This window comes from Eumetopias jubatus, unplaced genomic scaffold, assembly GCF_037043125.1.
Source record: "Eumetopias jubatus isolate StellerSeaLion01/CBP00866 unplaced genomic scaffold, mEumJub1_p1.0 scaffold_3, whole genome shotgun sequence".
NCBI classification, from domain to species: domain Eukaryota; kingdom Metazoa; phylum Chordata; class Mammalia; order Carnivora; family Otariidae; genus Eumetopias; species Eumetopias jubatus.
In genome coordinates, this window is record NW_028274809.1 from 15,939,170 (window position 1) to 15,959,066 (window position 19,897).

At 40.2% G+C, this 19,897-nt stretch overlaps 1 protein-coding gene across 5 annotated transcripts in view; it reads right to left on the reverse strand.

Moving 5' to 3' along the window:
• ACSL3 (acyl-CoA synthetase long chain family member 3) overlaps positions 1 to 19,897 on the reverse strand; it is a 73,722-nt gene that overhangs the window by 44,470 nt on the left and 9,355 nt on the right. For 2 of the 5 annotated variants that reach the window (XM_028105099.2, XM_088021540.1), the window contains exons 2-3: positions 13,827 to 14,004; positions 5,826 to 5,880 (exon numbers count right to left, since the gene is read on the reverse strand). The exons of 1 other annotated variant lie outside the window; for it this stretch is intronic. The gene's annotated coding sequence lies outside the window, so the exon portion shown is untranslated. The remainder of the gene's footprint in view (positions 1 to 5,825; positions 5,881 to 13,826; positions 14,005 to 19,897) is intronic. 2 more of the 5 variants (XM_028105097.2, XM_088021539.1) reach the window with 1 other exon arrangement.

A 19,897-nucleotide genomic window follows, 5' to 3' on the forward strand; every position in this document is an offset into this window, starting at 1 on the left:
TGCGTAATAGGGGACAATTCCCTTAACACACCAAAGCTTCAAGTTCACTATACAACTGGGGTGATAATAATAAATGCCTCACAAAACTCCCTTTGGGAACAAAGAAATCAGGTGAACACGCTCTACATAAACTACAAAATACAATCCATGTGTTCGTAGCATTTTAAATTCATTTATGCCGAACTATGTATACCAATGCCAATACTTTTCTTTCATCGTGATTATTTCTTATTTATACCCCCACTGACTCTGAAGATACTTAAGTCAAATGTATGCTTACTGAGAGCCTAGGCCATGGAACCAAACAGACAGAGTCCGACATTTAGTTCTACTACTTACTAAATGTCACCTTAGGTCAACTACTTTCCTAAGCCTCAATGTCGTCACCCGTAAAATGTGAAGAGGAGCAGTATGTGTATCAAAGAGCGTTAAGAGGGGCGCCTGGGTGGCTCAGTTGGTTAAGCGACCGCCTTCGGCTCAGGTCATGATCCTGGAGTCCTGGGATCGAGTCCTGCATCGGGCTCCCTGCTCAGCAAGGAGTCTGCTTCTCCCTCTGCCCCTCCCCTCCTCATGCTCTCTCTCTCTATCTCATTCTCTCTCTCAAATAAATAAATAAAATCTTTAAAAAAAAAAACAAAACAAAAAACAAAGAGCGTTAAGAGGACTCAGCTAGCATGCGTCAAAGGTGGTATGTCTGCCTCACAAGCAGCACTCCGGCCTCAGCCGCACGTTATCATTATCGTTTCAGGTTTCAGGCATTTAAGATTCTAAAGTTTAGAAGCAGCTGAAATCATAGATCCATCCATAAAATTCCTTATAGAATAATAATAAGAGAAGAAGGATATTTAACACATCTTGTATTTGGAATTGGTATTCCATTTAGCATCTCTAGTTCACTAGTCAATTTTGGGGATTTCTCTCCATGAGCTTCAGTCAGATGATGACAAATTTATCTTTAAGAAAATACATATATGAAGAATATTTTCTTCTCATGGCTCGTACTCCATGCTCGAGTTTAAACATCCTTGGAGTGTGTGACACAGAACTATCGGATCCCACCCTGTGGGTCCTACTCCAGTCCCAAAGGTAAAGAACACACATGCAATATAATTCGGGACCAACTCTGTTTAACCAACTCAACTTACGGGGCCTCCATACATCTAAAAAAGTTGATCCGCAACAAACTTCCCTAACTCTTAGGGTTTTTATAGTATTACGCCTATGGCTAATAACCTCATGCCAAGATCCAGCAACACACAGGGGAGTCCTCAGAGGTGCTTCATCAGTCCTGTCATGTGGTAGGTCCCCAGTCACCCCCCCACCCAGACAACACACACACACACATGCGCTCAGGGTTCTGAATCATGTTGCTTCACCTTCCTCATCTAAGGGAAAAACCTATTCCTACTCCGCTTTCTACTCACCTTCCAAGCCATGTATCTTCCCTTATTATTATATCCAAAAGAAGTGATATGAAATTCTCTATATACAAGTGCAGCTTTTTATCCTAGAATTTTGTTTAAGGCTGATCCATAGAAAGGAAATGGGGGGAATGGCATGGTCATTATATTATCCAAATGGTAGGGCAGAGAAACTAAACCTTAGGAGCCCTACTTCGTAGCAGTTTTGACAAATTCATCAGTGTGTCCTAACCAGCCAAGAATTAAATGCCCTGACTGTATTATAACAATACTGAATAGGACTATTTACACTCCCCCCAACTGTTAGTACTAAATCCTTACTTATTCCAATTATCTCCAAAATGGTTAATGAGAGCCACCTATATAAATGTTTCACGAGAACATGATTAGATTATATAATGACATCAGCCTGGATGGTTGGTACTTGAGGGTCTTAGTAACTTCAAGTCAATCCAGGTGAGTACTTTTATTTAGTATTACATGAACCTAAAACTAAGAGAGTGGATTGGTTGGTAGTCCAATTAACAATTTCACTTTTGAACTTAACTATTTTCTTCCCTACAGTAAAAACAGAAAATGAAATTAAAGAAAATTCAAAGGCCGGAGGCTAAATAGTTGCAAACATATGAAATATGTCAACAAAAGTAATGTGCTTAAAATAAGCAAAATAAAGTACACATTGAGAAGATAGTTCAGGTAAATGTAGCCTCTGAGAATGTAAAGAGATTAACTTGTCAAAATTAAGATTTTCAAGATAATTTTAGTCTACACCATCTAAATCTACCCAATCTAAATCAATACCTTTTAATTTTAAGAATTTATAAACTGTTCAATAAGATACTTCCTTATCTTTTCTCCATATCCTTCCTCATCCCAAAAGCCCTATCTGTATCTTGGCTAACAGTTAAAAAACAAACAAAGGTGGGGACCTGGGTGGCTCAGTTGGTTAAGCTTCCACTTCTTGATTTCAGCTCAGGTTATGATCTCAGGGTTGTGAGATCAAGCCCCGGGTCAGGCTCTGTGCTGGGTGTGGAGCTTGCTTAAGATTCTCTCTCCCCCTCTGCCACCAGCCCCCAGTTCTCTCTCTTTTTAAAAAAAAAATTAAGAAAAAGCAAATAATATATATAACAAGTACTGTAAGTATGTTGTAGAAATATGTAACTACAGGATAAATAACCTGCATCACAACCAACATTATATCAAATTCATTATTTGTATTATCTAAATGTTAATTAAGAATAAGGTTTAACTGGAACCTGGGTGGCTTAGTCATTAAGCATCTGCCTTCGGCTCAGGTCATGATCCCAGGGTCCTGGGATGGAGCCCCTCATGGGGCTCCCTGCTCAGCGGGAAGCCCGCTTCTCCCTCTCCCACTCCCCCTGTTTGTGTTCCCTCTTTCACTGTGTCTCTGTCAAATAAATAAAATCTTAAATAAAAAAAGAATAAGGTTTAAACATGCAATACTTCCTTCAGTAAATACTTAAGTCTTTTACTGTATTTCACTTTATTCATATAATCTTATTCTATTTTTCCTTAACTTTTTACATAAATTTTCTTCTTCCCATAAACTATTTTACCACTAAGCTTTTCTGAAACAAAGAGTTTTCAAAATTAAAGCTATGAAGATATGGTCTTCCCTCTCCTCTCCGCCATTCTCCGGTGTGCCCAGCTTTCTGGCCTCTTGCAGCTTTCCCATTAAGTGTTCAAAACCTAGATTGTGTTTTAAAACTAGAAGGCACAAGAAAAAGGAATCTACCTTCAACAGCTATGAGAAATATCCGGCCCTACTCTAGGAAATTGTTTCGTGATTAGCCAAAAAAACAGCAAACCTGCTGCTGTCCCCATCTCCTTCCAAACTTCAAACCTAGATCACTTTCATATAAGAATGACAATATTCTGAATAATTTCTCTACTGCATGGCTATATGCACAGATAACCTTTTTTGTTACCATCTGAATGTGGGACAATGAATCATCAAGGCGAGTGAAGTCCTGAAGGCCATCAGAACTTGTCTACTCTAGAAAATACTTAAATGTAAATTACTAGAATCATGGACAGAATATACTTTAAACCAATATAACTGAACACCAAGAAAAAAATAAGAATGGACTTGCTGTGCATCTAATAGAGTTAAGACACTAGACAACACCTATGGCAATGGGTCTACATTTATTCATGTACAACTCTATTTGTTAATGTTCTTCAAATTCTACACACCCTTTTTCGGTAGACTACTAACACCAACAGCATTAAAATAAAACTCTAATCACAATCTGCTTCTCCAGATTTTTTAAGGAGCTCAAAATACTTCACTCTAACCATCACACAAAGGACATGTTCACATGCAAATCAGTTCAATTCTTCCATCATTTCAGAAGTCACAGGCCTTCTGAATATGCACAGTTCCCACATGTAACACCGTGTGGTTCTAACTTTTAGAATACAAGACACCAGGTTCCTCAAACCGTCTGTGACATTCCGTTTACTTCCTAATATACTTAACCGGTATACAGTGACAAATGTCCTTTCCCTTTTTGGGTACCTGCTCAAGTCTAGGCAAAATAATGAGAGACAAAGTTACTTTTGTCACTTTGCTATAGCACTTTTTCCCCAGGCACCACTCACCATTTCCTTGTCCCCTAAGTAGGTGTACTAAAACTCCATAACCATTTACCCATCTACCCCAATCCAGCCAAGCCTCTATAAAGGCAAAACTAACTGCAGTCATCTATACAAATGCCTTACTATTTAACACCCATTGTTTAATACACAGTAAATTGTATATATATTTATATATATATATGCATAAAAATTTTTTTTTTTTTAAGTATGCTCCATGTCCAATGTGGGGCTTGAACTCAGGACCCTGAGATTGAGAGTCACATGCTCTACCAACTAAGCTAACCAGCTGCCCCTACACAGTTATCTTTGCAATTCCAATTTCTTTGTAAATCTAAACTCTGTTGGGCCATTCTTAGCCAGAAATTCAAAGTCTGGAGTTTCCAAAATCCACTAAAAGAAATTTGTAGTGAAATTACTATGTACTGATGTATTTACTTAGTGACTTCAAAGCACTCCTCATGTGGCCAAGTATACAATCCAAGAAAATGTAGGCACCGAAATGTCTAAAATAAAGTGAAGACACATCAACGGACAAGGAATATTCCTCTATCCATCACACCTGCTTAATTACAAAACGGTCATTTTGGAAATGCACATAAAAGGTCTAGAAGGACACACTCCAAATTGGTAAGGGGCAGTAATCCCCTCGCAAAAGAATCATGGGAATGGAGAAGTTACCCTTTTACTTACAGACTCCTATACTGTTTAGTTTTTTAATAATAAACATAATATTTATTTGCATTCTTTTTAAAATCCATAGAAAACAAAGATTAGTAAATTTGACCAATGTGGGCAAAGATTTGTGGGGGGGGGGGGGGTGGGAAGGGAAGCAAAGATTTTGAAATGATCTTCTGAAACAGAAGATAAATGTCAACACTCATGATTCAAATTGATAAAAATGCTTACTGCTTTTACATTCTCAAAGCATTCTTAAAGCATTTTATCAACATGGACTATTCCTTGTTAACAGCTTTATCCAATTTTACTTGTACTCAGATGCTAAAAAGTTTCAGTTCACTTGATCCTCAAATTCTTGCCCCAAAATTTCAAGAAATTAATTTACTTCAGGAGCCACAGTAAGGTAAGACTACAACCTGCCACATTCTAGCCCACTGCAACTATGAGTAACATGTAGAACTGGCTGCAGGTTAACAAAAAGCCCACTGCTGTTTTCCGGGCCTGCAACCAACAACTTCTGTTAAAATGTCCAGTTTGGAATTTCAAATAACACTAACACAAATTTAAAATGACCAGCACATGCTGAAATGGTAATACCACTCTAACTAGTGCTAAACTTCACAAAATAAAGAGGTTATTGAGTTCACAAACGCTCACACAAATACTTCAATGAAATTCAATTTGAGAAAAGATCAGTGATATTGGTGAATAACATGGCTTACTGTTCCAATGCATTTGTACTGAATTAAAATTAGTAGGAATGGGACGCCTGGGTGGCTCAGCTGGTTAAGCATCTGCCTTTGGCCAGGGTCATGATCTCAGGGTCCTGGGATCGAGCCCCACATCGGCAGGCTCATTGTTCAGCAGGGGTCCTGCTTCTCCCCCTCCCTCTGCCTCTCTCTCTCTCTCTCTAATAAATGAATAAAATCTTTAAAAAAAAATAAACAAAATTAGTAGGAAAGCTACCTTCTACCTTCGTAATTCTACAATCACAAAATGGGAAGAATTAAAAAAAATTTTTTGACAGTTTAGATACACTTGGTTTTTAACTTAATACACTGTATGCTGAAGTATTTTGCAGTTATAACAAAATTAACATTTTACCAGTTGACAATGGTAGGTGCTAGTGCCTTCAAGATCTGCGTCTTTGTTTCGATACCTGTCAAAACAAACATAAACAGACGAACATTACTACTTGTAGTCTCATCAGAGCCAAATATCAGCCTTTTCCTGGAGATATTTTTACTTCCAAAAACTTACAGAAAAATTTCTGTTTTTGAAAACACCATCTATCACACTAACAAATGACATTTTATCATGTAACCTTTCACCGAAAAAAGCACATTATGTATCACTACAGATCTATTAGAATGGACAAAATCCAAAAATACTGACATCACCAAATGCTGGCAAGAATACGGCGCAAGAGGAACTCATTCATTTCTGGTGGGAATGCAAACTGCACGGCCACTTTGGAAGACAAGTTTGACAGTTTCCAAGAAAACTAAACATATTTTTTACAGTATGATCCAGCGACTGAGCCTCCTTGGTATTTACCCAAATGAGCTGAAAACTTATGACTAATGGAAAAAAAAATATATACAAATATTTATAGCGGCTTTATTCATAATTGCCAAAACTTGGAAGTAACCAAGATGTCCTTCAGTAGGTGAATGCATAAACTGTGGTACATCCAGACAATGGAATATTATTCAGCACTAAAAAGAAATGAGCTATCAAGCCATGAAAAGATATGGAGGAAACTTAAATGCATATTACTAAGTGAATGAAGTCAATCTGAAAAGGCTACATACACTGTCTGATTCCAACTCTACAACATTCTGGAAAAGGAAAAGCTATTGAGACAGTAAAAGGTTGCCAAGGGTTAAGGAGGAAAATGGGGATGAACAGGCAGAGCACAGAGGATTTGGGGGGTGGTAGAATCACTCTGTATACTTTGACAGTAGATAAACATCATTACATATTTGTCCAAACCTACAGAATGTATAACACCAAGAGTGAACCCTAAAGGTAAAATAAGGACTCTGAATGATAATGATATATCACATCAGTGTAGGTTCACTGACTGCAATAAATGTGCCATTCTGGTGTGGGACTATTGATAATGAGGTCAGAGGTATATAGGAAATCTCTGAACCTTCTGCTCAATTTTGCTTTCAACCTGAAACTGCTCTAAAAAATAAAGTCTATTAAAATAAAAAGGTACATCCAAAACTTTTAAGGCATATACTGGAGTTTATTCTCTCATAATGGTAATGGTCAAGAAGAATAATTACTAAGATTTATAAACAGTATTTCACTGTGTATACAACACTTTTATCCACTATCCCAATGATTTTTTTTTTTAAGATTTATTTATTCATTTGAAAGAGGCAGAAAGAGAGAGAATACAAGCAGGGGGGGAGGGGGGAGGGAGGAAGCAGACTCCCCACTGAGCTGAGGGCCAGACGTGGGGCTCGATCCCAGGACCCTGGGATCATGACCTGAGCCGAAGGCAAACAGACGCTCAACCATCTGACCCATCCAGGCGTCGCTCAATGATTTTTTTTTTTTTTTTTTTAAGATTTTATTTCTTTGACAGAGACACAGCAAGAGAGGGAACACATGCAGGGGGAGAGGGAGAAGCAGGCTTCCCGCTGAGCAGGGAGACCGATGCGGGGCTCGATCCCAGGACCCTGAGATCATGACCTGAGCAGAAGGCAGACGCTTAACGTCTGAGCCACCCAGGCACCCCCCTCAATGATTTTTCTCAAATGTTTGTGAAAGCAGGCAGGTTTGCGGTCACTACAGGCATTTAAAAAAATAATAATAATTTAACGTGAGCCCAAATGCACGGAGCCTGTAAGTGGAACTAATAGTTAAGTATTTTGACAAAATTTAGCGTTATCACTACTCATTCTTAATTTCCTCATTCCCTGGGAGGCAGCCAGATATACTTAAAAAAAAAAGGACTAGGCCTTAAAACCAGATATCCCGTGCAAGACTGTTGAACCACAGATCTGTACCTCTGAAACAAATAATGCAACATATGTTAAGAAAAAAGAAAAAGAAGAAGATAGCAGGAGGGGAAGAATGAAGGGGAGTAAGTCGGAGGCGGAGACGAACCATGAGAGACGATGGACTCTGAGAAACAAACTGAGGGTTCTAGAGGGGAGGGGGGTGGGGGGATGGGTTAGCCTGGTGATGGGTATTAAGGAGGGCACGTTCTGCGTGGAGCACTGGGTGTTATGCACAAACAATGAATCATGGAACACTACATCAAAAACTAATGATGTAATGTATGGTGATTAACATAACAATAAAAAAAAAACAGATATCTCCGGGTCCATAGCCCCCACTCTTTCTCATTAGCAATGACTCTAAACAAATTCATTCGTTTATTCATCCATTTATCCATCTATCCATCTGGGTGGGGGGAAATCTTACAAATTTACCTGCTATTTCTTATGCCAGTTTCCTCACACGTAAATAGGGACAACAACATATATATACAATTCATATCCAGAGTATCTGTTGAATTTCTATAAATAAAACTCAGTAGAAGAAATAGGCTACATACGTCCATGGGACCTAATGTCCATTAACTATGAGAGAGATCTGTCAAATAAATAAATAAAATCTTAAAAAAAAAAGATATGTCCATTAAAAAAACCTAAATGTCCATTAACTATGAAATAGCCTCACGATCAAAGAAACACAAATGAAAACATTATCCTTCCTCCCATCGAATTTTTTTAATTAGAAAAAACATCACAAGCACTGGCAAGAATAGAGGGAACAAGAGTGCCGCACTTCGGAGAGCGATTTGGCAGCATTCGGCAAAAGCTGAAAATGTGAATTCCTATGACCTAGCAAATGCCTCCTTAAAAAATTTGCCCTGGAGAAATTTTGGCACATGTGCATACTTACTTTACCATATTTTGCTTTGTTAATTAAATGGCCCAACATGACAGGTCCTGGTATTTAAATGGCCTTTAATAAATGTTGAATCTCCTCAACAACTAGTTAGTGAATGAATGCCTACTCGGCTCCATACCCAATGCTTCCCATTCTGGGAATGTGCCCACAAGACTCAAAAAGTTCCCACTCCAGAGGTAGAGACCAACAAGACAAATAGTACTGACATGGCCAAAACTACTGGATAAGGAGACAGGCTGTATTAAGGAAACAGGCAAATGCAGTCCTCGGTCTCAGAGGAGGAAAGGTCAAGGAAGGCTGACTAAGAACTGAGCGGATCCACCAATTTTTGGCAAAGGACCCGAGAGAGGAAACCGGAGGCTGTAACAACAGCATCTGCAAAAGCACAGAAAGCACTGGAGACCTCTTAAGTACCCGGAAGCAGGCTGATAGATGACCCCAGAGGTATCAGGCCCTAATCCCTGGAACCTGCAAATGTTACCTTACTTGAGAAAGGGGTCTTTGCACATGTGACTGAATTAAGGATCAGGGGATGAGAGAGCAATCGGGATGATCAGCTGGGCCCTAATGCCATCACAAGCGTCCTTAGAAGAAAGGTGGCAGATCTGACACTCCTTCTGAGAAGGCAACATGAGGACAGAGCAGAAATGTACTGCTGGCCTGGAAGGCTGGAGCCAGGCCACCAAGTACAGCAGGCACAGCGACTGGAGAGGCGAGAACAGACTCTTCTCTGGAGGGGGCACCACTCTGCCAACGCCTGATTTCAGCCCAGTCAGCTTGTGGCCCCTTTTAACTGTGAGATAATTGATCTCTGTTGTGCTAAGCCACAAAATTCGTGGTGTTATAGCAGCTCTAAGAAACAAAGGCAATATCTCACCGGCACTGCCCTGTAAGCCCTGCAAAGTGCTAAGTGGTTTAGATATTACCCAAATCTCTGAAGAGCCATCCAGATATGTACGCAGAATAGCCTATCAGATCTCTCACAGTGTTAAATCTCATGCCAATGTGGGAAATTTATTGATACGGGGGGGGGGGGGGACACCTAGAAACAGAAAAATTAGAATCAAAAATCCAGAGAGAATATGAAGTTCTGGATCACCAGATATTTAACAAAAACTCATCACGATGGAGGACACAGATGAAAACTGAAAGGGGGGGGCAGAAATGGATAGAAACAGACGATGCAGGAAATAGAGGGAATACTTTAAATACATGTGACTAATCCTTCAAAAAGATATGAGGCTCGGGCGCCTGGGTGGCTCAGTCGTTGAGCATCTGCCTTTGGCTCAGGTCATGATCCCAGGGTCCTGGGATCGAGTCCCACATCGGGCCCCCTGCTCGGCGGGAGACCTGTTTCTCCCTCTCCCACTCCCCCCTGCTTGTGTTCCTCCTCTCGCTGTCTCTGTCAAATAAATAAATAAAATCTTAAAAAAAAAAGATATGAGGCTCTTGTTGATGAAACACAAATGGGGCACCATACAGGACTAAAAAGAAAAAGCTCTTGTTAAAAGTAAGAATAGCACCTGATATTAAATTTAAAAATCAACACATATATATTAGAAAAAAGGCTGAGACTATTTTCCCAGAAAGGAAGCAAAATCAAAGAAGTAAAAAACAGGGCACCTGGGTGGCTCAGTTAGTTGGTTGAGCGGCTGCCTTCGGCTCAGGTCATGATCCTGGAGTCCCGGGATCGAATCCCGCATCGGACTCCCTGCTCAGCAGGGAGTCTGCTTCTCCCTCGGACCCTCCCCCCCTCATGCTCTCTATCTCATTCTCTCTCTCAAATAAATAAAATCTTAAAAAAAAAAAAAAGTAGTAAAAAACAGAAATCAAAAAAGACTTTTAAAAATAAGGTTGTAGCTGGGGGCATAGGGCTATAGGGGCATGGGGTTCTGGGGGTTTCCAAAAGTCCAGGGTCAGCCACTCACCAAAGGCAGACACACAGTGGTGGGGAAATGAGAAAGGAAATGTATTTCAGTGAGGCCCACACAGGGAACAGAGCAGACTGATGTTTTAAAGACTGCCTCCAGGGGCGCCTGGGTGGTTCAGCCGTTAAGCGTCTGGCTTTAGCTCAGGTCATGATCCCAGGGTCCTGGGATTGAGTCCCACGTCGGGCTCCCTGCTTGGCGGAAAGCCTGCTTCTCCCTCTCCCACTTTCCCTGCTGGTGTTCCTGCTCTCGCACTCTCTCTCTCTGTCAAATAAATAAATAAAAATCTTTAAAAAAAAAAAAAAAAGACTGCCTCCAAAGTGCTGAAAATACTTCTAGGTTTATGCAAGGAAATGTGGTACAAGGTCAGTGGGTACATGGAGGTGGGTAGTGAAGTTCAGATGGATCACTGTCTTGGGATCAACCACACACACAGGTCTGGCTGGCTCAAGGCACTCCTGATTGCATGAGGGGGTAGTTTCGGTTCCCGTCACAAGATGTTCTGTGCAGGGTCTTTTGCCTGAGTTAAAGGGATAAGCTGGAAAGAAAAACTTAATTAGAAAGTCTGGGGTCAAAATGGCGGTAGTAAAGTCCTTTTTCAAGGTGTCAAATTAATCCAAAAGATCAAGTTCCACTAAAAGGAGTTCTAGAAAGAAAGAACCAAGAAAATGAAGAGGCAGAAATTACTGAAGCACTCGGCAGTAAAATATCCCAGAGCTGATGGATGCTAGTCTTCAGTTTGAAAGGCCCCACGAGTGCTGAGCAGATGAATGGGGGCAAAAATAAGTGACCTCTAGACACAACCTTGTGAATTCTCAAGAGCACTAGGTTTAAGAATATCCCAAAAGCTTCCAAAAAAAAAAAAAAACACAGTAGGTCACCTACAAATAAGTAATTATATAACTGATCAATACATAAGGATACTTTACAGAAAGTGCTCCAGACAAACCAGGATGTATAGTCACCCTTCCTTTTTTTTTTGAAGATTTATTTGACAGAGAGAGACACAGTGAGAGAGGGAACACAAGCAGGGGGAGTGGGAGAAGGAGAAGCAGCCTTCCCACCAAGCAGGGAACCCAATGCGGGGCTCGATCCCAGGACCCTGAGATCATGACCTGAGCCAAAGGCAGACGCTTAACGACTGATCCACCCAGGTGCCCCTATAGTCACCCTTCCTATAAAGGAGTAAGAATCATGCTGGCCTCAGATGTCTTTGTAACCCTGGAAGGCTATCAACAATGCCTTCAAAGTTTTGAGGGAAATGAATTTTAAACTAGAATTCTACTCCTGGCTAAATTCCTGATCAACTGCCAAGTAGAATAAAGAAATATTCAGAGATGTAAAGCCTCAGGAAATTTACATTCTGCAAACATACTCTGATAAGAAATTATTTTAAAAAGTCCTCCACCATGTGCACACATTGATAGTACTTTTAAAGACAATTTTATTAAAGCTAGAATTGACCTACAATTTTGTACTATTTTACAAGAGCCAGATCCCATAGGTTAAGGGCTTAGTCCTGCAAGACTATTCCCCACTTGCTAGTCACGGGTCACCAGCTGGTTACAAACCAGGGATTCCCACAATCCCCTCCTCAAATTCAATAATTTGCTAGAATGGCAACTCAGGAACACGCATTACTTATGTTTACCGGTTTATCATAAATACATCTCCAGAACAGCCAAAGGGAAGGTATGCATAGGGCAAAGGACAGGGGGAGGAGGCGACACCGCAGAACTTCCAAACCCTCCCCAGGTGTGCCACCTTCCCAGCACCTGGCCCAGGTCACCAACATGGAAGCTTGTTCATCGTTCAAGAGTTTGTTATCTCCAGCTCCCTCACACCTCATAGGAGGTCGATGGGTGGGTCTGTAAGTTTAAACTCTCTAATCATTGGGTCTTTCTGGTGACCAGCCCCATCCTGAGGCTATCTAGAGAACCCCAACCTAAGCTGCTTCATTAGCATAAACTCAGAGGTGTTCAAAGGGAGTTTTTATGAATAACAAAAGACTCTTATCACTCAGGAAATTCCAAGGGTCTTCAGGAGCTCCGGAGGTGCCAGTAGTGGGGACAAAGACCAAACATATTTTTGTATTATACCCCAGGATTCTGTCATCATTCTCTATATTAGCAGTTTAAATGGGAGGGAAAGGTGTGATCATGTCAGTATATGTATTAAAAAAAAGAAAGGAAATATCAATAATCAACTTTAAAAGGAACTTCATATTACAAGGCCTTAGTAGAGAAAAAATGTAAAACATCTAATAATTTTTATACTGATTGTATGTTGAAATAATATTTTGGATACAAGTAGTTCCCCCCCTTTATCCCCGGGGCAGGGGGATACATTCCAAGACCCCCAATGGATGCCTGAAACCACACATACTACTGAAACCTGCAGACACTATGTTTTCTCCTATACATACATACATACCTATGATAAAGTTTTATTTGTAAATTAGGCACAGTAAGAGATTAACAATGTTAAAAAGAAAAATACAGGTCCGAAATGGCATCACTTAAGCCAAATCACCATGTGGACTTTATACCTAATCTTCTTGCAGTTTCAACCTCCCTAAGAAATGTAGTTTTAATGGGGTCAGGAATTTTCTGATCAGCATCAATGAGGTAATATGTCACAGGGGCCTTCTCCACACACCCCCAAAAGGAAGATGATTTAATTTGCATAAAACCCCCTGCCATCCCCATAAAGGAAGATGATCTTGAACGAAACATCCTTTTTTTTTTTTTTTAAGATTTTATTTATTTGACAGAGAGAGACAACGAGAGAGGGAACACAAGCAGGGGGAGTGGGAGAGGGAGAAGCAGGCTTCCCGAGGAGCAGGGAGCCCAAGGGAGGGCTCGATCCCACGACCCTGGGATCATGACCCGAGCGGAAGGCAGACGCTTAACGACTGAGCCACCCAGGCGCCCCCTCAATCCTTTTCTTTTTTAATAACTTTCTCACCCCACCCTCTTCCATTTTCTACAACTCCTTGGAGCTCCCCCCTACTTGCTGATGGGATGCTACCCAAGTCATGAATCATTTAATAAAATCTAGTAGGTCTTCAAATTTACTTGGTTGAACTTTGTTTTTAAACAGCAATAATAATAAAATAGAACAATTTTAACAATATACTGTAATAAAAGTTAGGTTAACTATACTGGAATTAAAATTAAAAACTTTATTAAGGTATGTGAATATAGTCTCTTAAAACATTTTATCTTACTGTACTCACCCTTGTGATAGATGATAAAATGCCTAGGGAATGAGATGAAGAGAGGTGAAGGAGGTGAAGGAGGTGAAGGTGGTGAACGTTGTGGACCAGCCTTAGGCTCCTGCTGACCTTCTGAGGAAAGCTCAGAAAAAGAAGAACATTTGTTTCCAGGCCAGGGTTGACTTGAGGGTAACTGAAACTAGGAACAGAGAAACTGCAGATAAGGGGGTACCTACTGTATGCTGGATTAAATAAAATATATTCAAGTTACCGGGGTGGTTTTTTTTACTTTATTTAATATGCCTACTAGAAGTTTAAAGTTACATATACGGCTCATATTTGTGGCTCTCATTGCATTTCTTTTAGACAGCACTGCAGTTCAGCCAACGCAATAATGAGAAAAAGAAGTGAGCATGAATACTGGAAAAGGAGAGGAGAAATGGAATCTTCGTTGTTTGCGTATGACTGCCCTTCTGACAAGAACATCCAGAAGAATCATTTGAAAGCTATCCAACCAGAGACAGAATTCACTAAGTTATCTGGGTACCAGGTAAATAATAAAAATTGACAGTTTCTCTATATACTTGTAGTAACTAGTTAAAAAATGAAAAGAAGCGTGCCTGGCTGGCTCTGTCCATACAGCATGCAACTCCTGGTCTTGGGGTCATGAGTTCAAGCCCCATGTTCGGGGTAGTTTACATAAAAAGAAAATGGGGTGTGTGGGTGGCTCAGTCGGTTGGGTGTCCAACCCTTGATTTCAGCTCAGGTTATGATCTTGGGGTTGGGAGATGGAGCTTTGCGCCCTGTGCTGGGTATGGAGCCTGCTTTGGATTCTCTCTCTCCCTCTCCCTCTGCCTCCGCCCTTCCCCCTCTAAAAAAATGAAAAGAGAGAAGATCTGTTTTTCTTTTTAAAAGATTTTATTTATTTATTTGACAGAGAGTGAGAGCAGGAACACAAGCAGGGGGAGTGGGAGAGGGAGAAGCAGGCTTCCCGTGGAGCAGGGAACCTGATGCGGGTCTCGATCCCAGGATCCCAGGATCATGACCTGAGCCAAAGGCAGACACTTAACGACTGAGCCACCCAGGTGCCCTAAAAGAGAGAAGATCTTAGTCACAAGAGTAAAAGCAACTTTAAAATACTTCATATACACAACATCTTATTTAAACATACGTATGTAGGGACACCTGGCTGGCTCAGTCAGAACATGCAACTCTTATCTCTGGGTTGTGATTTGAGCCCCACTTATGGGTGTAGAGATTACTTAAAAATAGAATCTTTTAAAAAAAGAAATAAAAATAACATGTATATGTATGTACATATGTATAAAATGCTACTGACAGACACTAAATTAAAAAACAAACTAGTTCCTGGGTAGGAAAGATTATAATTCTGCCAAAATTAACCTACAAACCAAATACAATCCAATCAAAATCCTTGTAGGATCTTATTACTTGTTTGTTTTGTGCGATGACTTGATATTAGTTCCAAAGTTTATCTAGAGGAAAACATTTTAAGATTTGCTAATAGAGGTGCTCCATAAATGTTGACTGACCAAAAAAAAAAAAAAAAAAAGCTAATAAAACTTGAAAACAAGAATACTTAGTGCATGCTTGCCCTATTAGATGTCAAAACTAACAACTAACAGTCATGGTATTTTTATATTTGACCATAGTGGCATTTCAGTTTAGTGGTTAAAAGATTATTCAATAAATTAAGCAGCATTAAAGAAAAGTCAGAACTGAGCCAACAACTGGATGATTTAAGTCCTAGAAAGATGAGGAGATCCATGAAGCAAACAATCAGCCTGGCAATACCCTCTCTTCCACAGTTGCCATGTCCCAAAAACAATCTGTTCCTAAGTCTTTTTTCTGATTAATCTCCAGTGCTATTATGGTAGCCTGCACAGCCCATGTTGCCTGGCCTGCAACTTTTGGAGAGAGAATCACTGGTTCTGTCGAAACTCTGTGATGGGGGCGCCTGAGTGGCTCAGTCATTAAGCATCTGCCTTCGGCTCAGGTCATGATCTCAGGCTCCTAGGATAGAGCCCAGCATTGGGCTCCCTGCTCAGTGGGAAGCCTGCTTCTCCCTCTCCCACTCCCCCTGCTTGTGTTCCCTCTCTCGCTGTGTCTCCCTCTGTCAAATAAATAAATAAAATCTTAAAAAAAAAAAAAAAGAAAGAAAGAAACTCTGTGATGCCACTTGGCTCCCATCTCTACCCTGGTGGACTATGGCAAACGTGACATCCACAGAGGCCCAGAGCCTATGACCTAAGAGGCCTGTCTCAAAAATATGGACGTATTGATTCAATAATATTCTCCAGAACTTAGAACTGGCATTGAATTAAAAAATTCTGAGAGAATTCAAAGAAGATAAAAAGACTGCCAACGTAAACTTGTCCTTCAAGATTCAGTTGAAGCTTCTATGGGAGGTCTTCCTCAGTGGCACAGACAGAGCTGAATCAATCCCTCTGTGCCAACACTCCATTCCTGTCTAACACAGAGGCATGAACAAGCACAGAATGAGGAAACTCAAGTAGCTTGGCAGATGCAGCACAGGAAAATAGGAGGGAAGTTAGAAGTGAAAATGAAAAATAGAAACATGTAGCAGACAGAATGAGACCGCATTTTAAGCAAAGCAACTGACCAAATTTGTTTTTTCATAATGATTACTTGGGTTACCACAGAAAAGAAACCAGAAAGGACTCCAGGTATGTAGTTATTAAAATAGCTCAAGTGAAGGATGAGTAAGTCCAGAGTAGAGGGCAGTAGTTAGAGAAAAAGCAGGACCAACCACAGAGACTTTTCTAAGATAAAACCAATAGAATACGGGGAGAGGTGAAGATTAATCTTTGAAAACTGAGTATCAACATTTCTAGAAAGTTGGGTGACTTGCAATAGATGAGGAATATAAGAGAAGTGCAGACACACAGGAGAGTGCATAGGGGACGGGGTGATACTAAGTCTGTGGGAATGGACAGAAGAGAGATTCAAGATATTGTCAGAATACAGGACTGGGGCTCCCAACAGAGCTATAGGTGTAGATTTTAGAGTCATCACTGACCCTAACCCTATTAGAGTCAAAACCATGGAATCCCTCAAATACAGTATATTCACTTACAAAAAGAATAAGGACAAAAAAAAAAAAAAAAAAAAAGGACAGACACTACAAAAGCCAATTAGGAAGGTAAAGAAACCAAGAACAGTGTCCCAGAAACCAAAGGCAGACAATGAAGGTTGATGAGGACATCGTCAGAAGTGTCAAAGGCTTTTAAGAAGGCAACAAGCAGGGCGTCTGGGTGGCTCAGTCGTTAAGCGTCTGCCTTAAACTCAGGTGATGATCCCGGGGTCCCGGGATCGAGCCCCGCATCAGGCTCCCTGCTCGTCGGGAAGCCTGCTTCTCCCTCTCCCACTCCCCCTGCTTGTGTTCCTGCTCTCGCGCTCTGTCAAATAAATAATTAAATCTTAAAAAAAAAAGAAGGCAACAAGTAGGGGCACCTGGGTGGCTCAGTCGGTTCAGCGTCTGCCTTTGGCTCAGGTCTGGGACTGAGCGCCACGTCAGGGAGTCTGCTTCTCCCTCCCTCTGCCCCTCCCACCCACTTGTGCACTTGCACACTCTCTCTCCTTCTCGCTGTCTCAAATAAATACCTTTTCGGGGGGGGGGAGGCAACAAGGAGTTATGATAAAGAACTCGGCTTGGCCTGAGACAATCTATCACACTTTTTTTTTTATCTTCTTCATCAGGAAATTTCTAAATTGTATCTGTACATATTATTCAACCAGCTAGCTATTCAAATGCATATTTTATCAACATTAAGTCTACTCTTTCAGAATTCCTGAGTTCCCACTAATAAGCACATACTGGTCATTTTGTATCAGGCTGTTGGCCTTCCAAAACTTTTTGGTGTTATGTTCAAATATTTCAACTCAATTTAATGAACACTATCTCGTGTTCTTTACTGTGCAGGGATACGCAGACTGATTCATTCAACAAAACAGGAGTATCTTCTATATGCTGGGCCCTGGGTGTAATCAGTAAATAAAACACAAATATACTTGTCCTCATAGAGCTCTCTTTTCTCTTAGAGGGATACTTAAACACAGCTACTATCCCTTAAGGAGCCCAAAAGAAACGTATCTAACAAGATAACAAACCACATTTATTATCTCATGAAGCCAATTTGAAATTAATAACAAGAAACCCAAAGTTGTAATTAATCACCTACAGTTAACATGCCTGTCTGCCGACATCACACAATATAAACAAACACTATTAACTTAAACATACATACAGTCAGCTCTCAGTCATCTGTAGGCAAACTATCCACGCATCAAGAGCAATTCCCTAATACTGACTCATGTTTCTGGGTTATATACCATCCAAATTTCTACCATATAATCTTCTAACACATGATATCGTGTAAAAATATACAGTTTAAGACTTTTACGAACTAACTCAAATCATTAACATGCCAGTTTTACTATGTCCCCCATTTTTCAAATGATCTTGCAGAGACATGCTCTCTAAATCCAATACCCTTCCATCCAGAGCCAACTAACCCAAGCTCTTCAAACTCATCCCATACTCAATTCATCTCTAAACCTGCCCCCAAACTAATAAGCCTCCAAGTAGGGCCTAGCTTTTTATCTAGGAGCCCAGTTTCTAAACTTTAAGGATCACAACAAGCCCCTTTTGGTAAAAACTACTGGCATTCCAAACACATGTACCTTTAATGTTGTATATATGTACTACGGTCCTAGCATACTGTGAACACTATGAATCATGCATAAAATGTAGAAATTCTTAGAAAGAAAGTTTCTAACATTTCCTTCCTGCACCCTAAAGATGGGCTACACACACAGCTGGAGCACAAGTACCCCGCAAGGCAGATTTCACCCCAATCCTAAAGAAACTAAAGCTCAGAGGTTAAGGAATTTGCTGTGGTCACAAAACTAAAATGAGGTAGAACTAGATTTGGGGATTCAAGCCACAGTGTGGTCACAAAGCTCAAGCCTTTCGTCATTCCTCTCTACCATGCCAAACTCCTTCCTTACACCTGGGGTCCCATGAGCTCCCTCTCTGACCTCACACCCCACTCCCAGCCAGCTACTACCTCCCACAATCCTTCCACCTCAAGATGCTACTGGATAAATAGGTATTCCTTTTATGCCTCAGAGAAGTGACATACAAACTAAACACTGAATTTCTAAGAAGAGTGCTATGCTATCGAAATAAGCATCAGTCTACAAAAGATAGGCTTAGTTTCAGGGTAAATGATGAATACAAATTCTTAGACTCTCACACTAGCAATATGGAAAGTTACAATACAAAAGGAAAATGACTTAGGAAAATATTCACTATGGGTATGTAAAAAAAAAATAATGACCAATGTATGTAATGACCACGTGGTATAATTTCAATTAATGTGAATCCTGTTTACATTAAAATGATGCCATATACAGTTCTAAGATTGATTAATTGTAGTTCATTCTGATCTTCTATGGAACTAAAGTAAACTCCGTATTTCAACTTAGAAAGCAGAGATCAAGTCCAGGGATCAAGTCAGTCTCAAATGGGAAGAGAGGAATTTCTGGTTGTGTTAGTGTTACAGTAAAAAATCCAAAGTCAAGATCCAGAATGAGGATTACTGCAAGCCTGATGAAAGTAAAATGAATAAAAATAAGAAACTTCTGTGGTTGAAGGAGAACTTTTTATAATGTTAGCCAAGATGATATCGAGTATTTTACAACCCAGAAACATCAATGCAGAAAACTGAGCTGTTACATATCCACAAGATCAATTTAGAACTAAAATAATATTCAAAAGTTTAAGAACTATCTATTTCAGCAGTGTAGTTAGTATCTAATAAAACCCATGCAAATACCCCAGTGAATTCTAAGTAGTAAACGTAAAATGAACAAAGGGAAATGCATGAAGCTAACTAATAAAGTTTTAAAGAAACCTAAGAGAAATATGGCAGAGATAACAAAAATTCTGAGGCAAGTAAAAAGAAGCGGAAAGAAAGGTAAAAGAAAAAGAACACTGATGGAGAAGCAGATCATAACACTACTGAGCAAGAAAGGTTCACAGACAA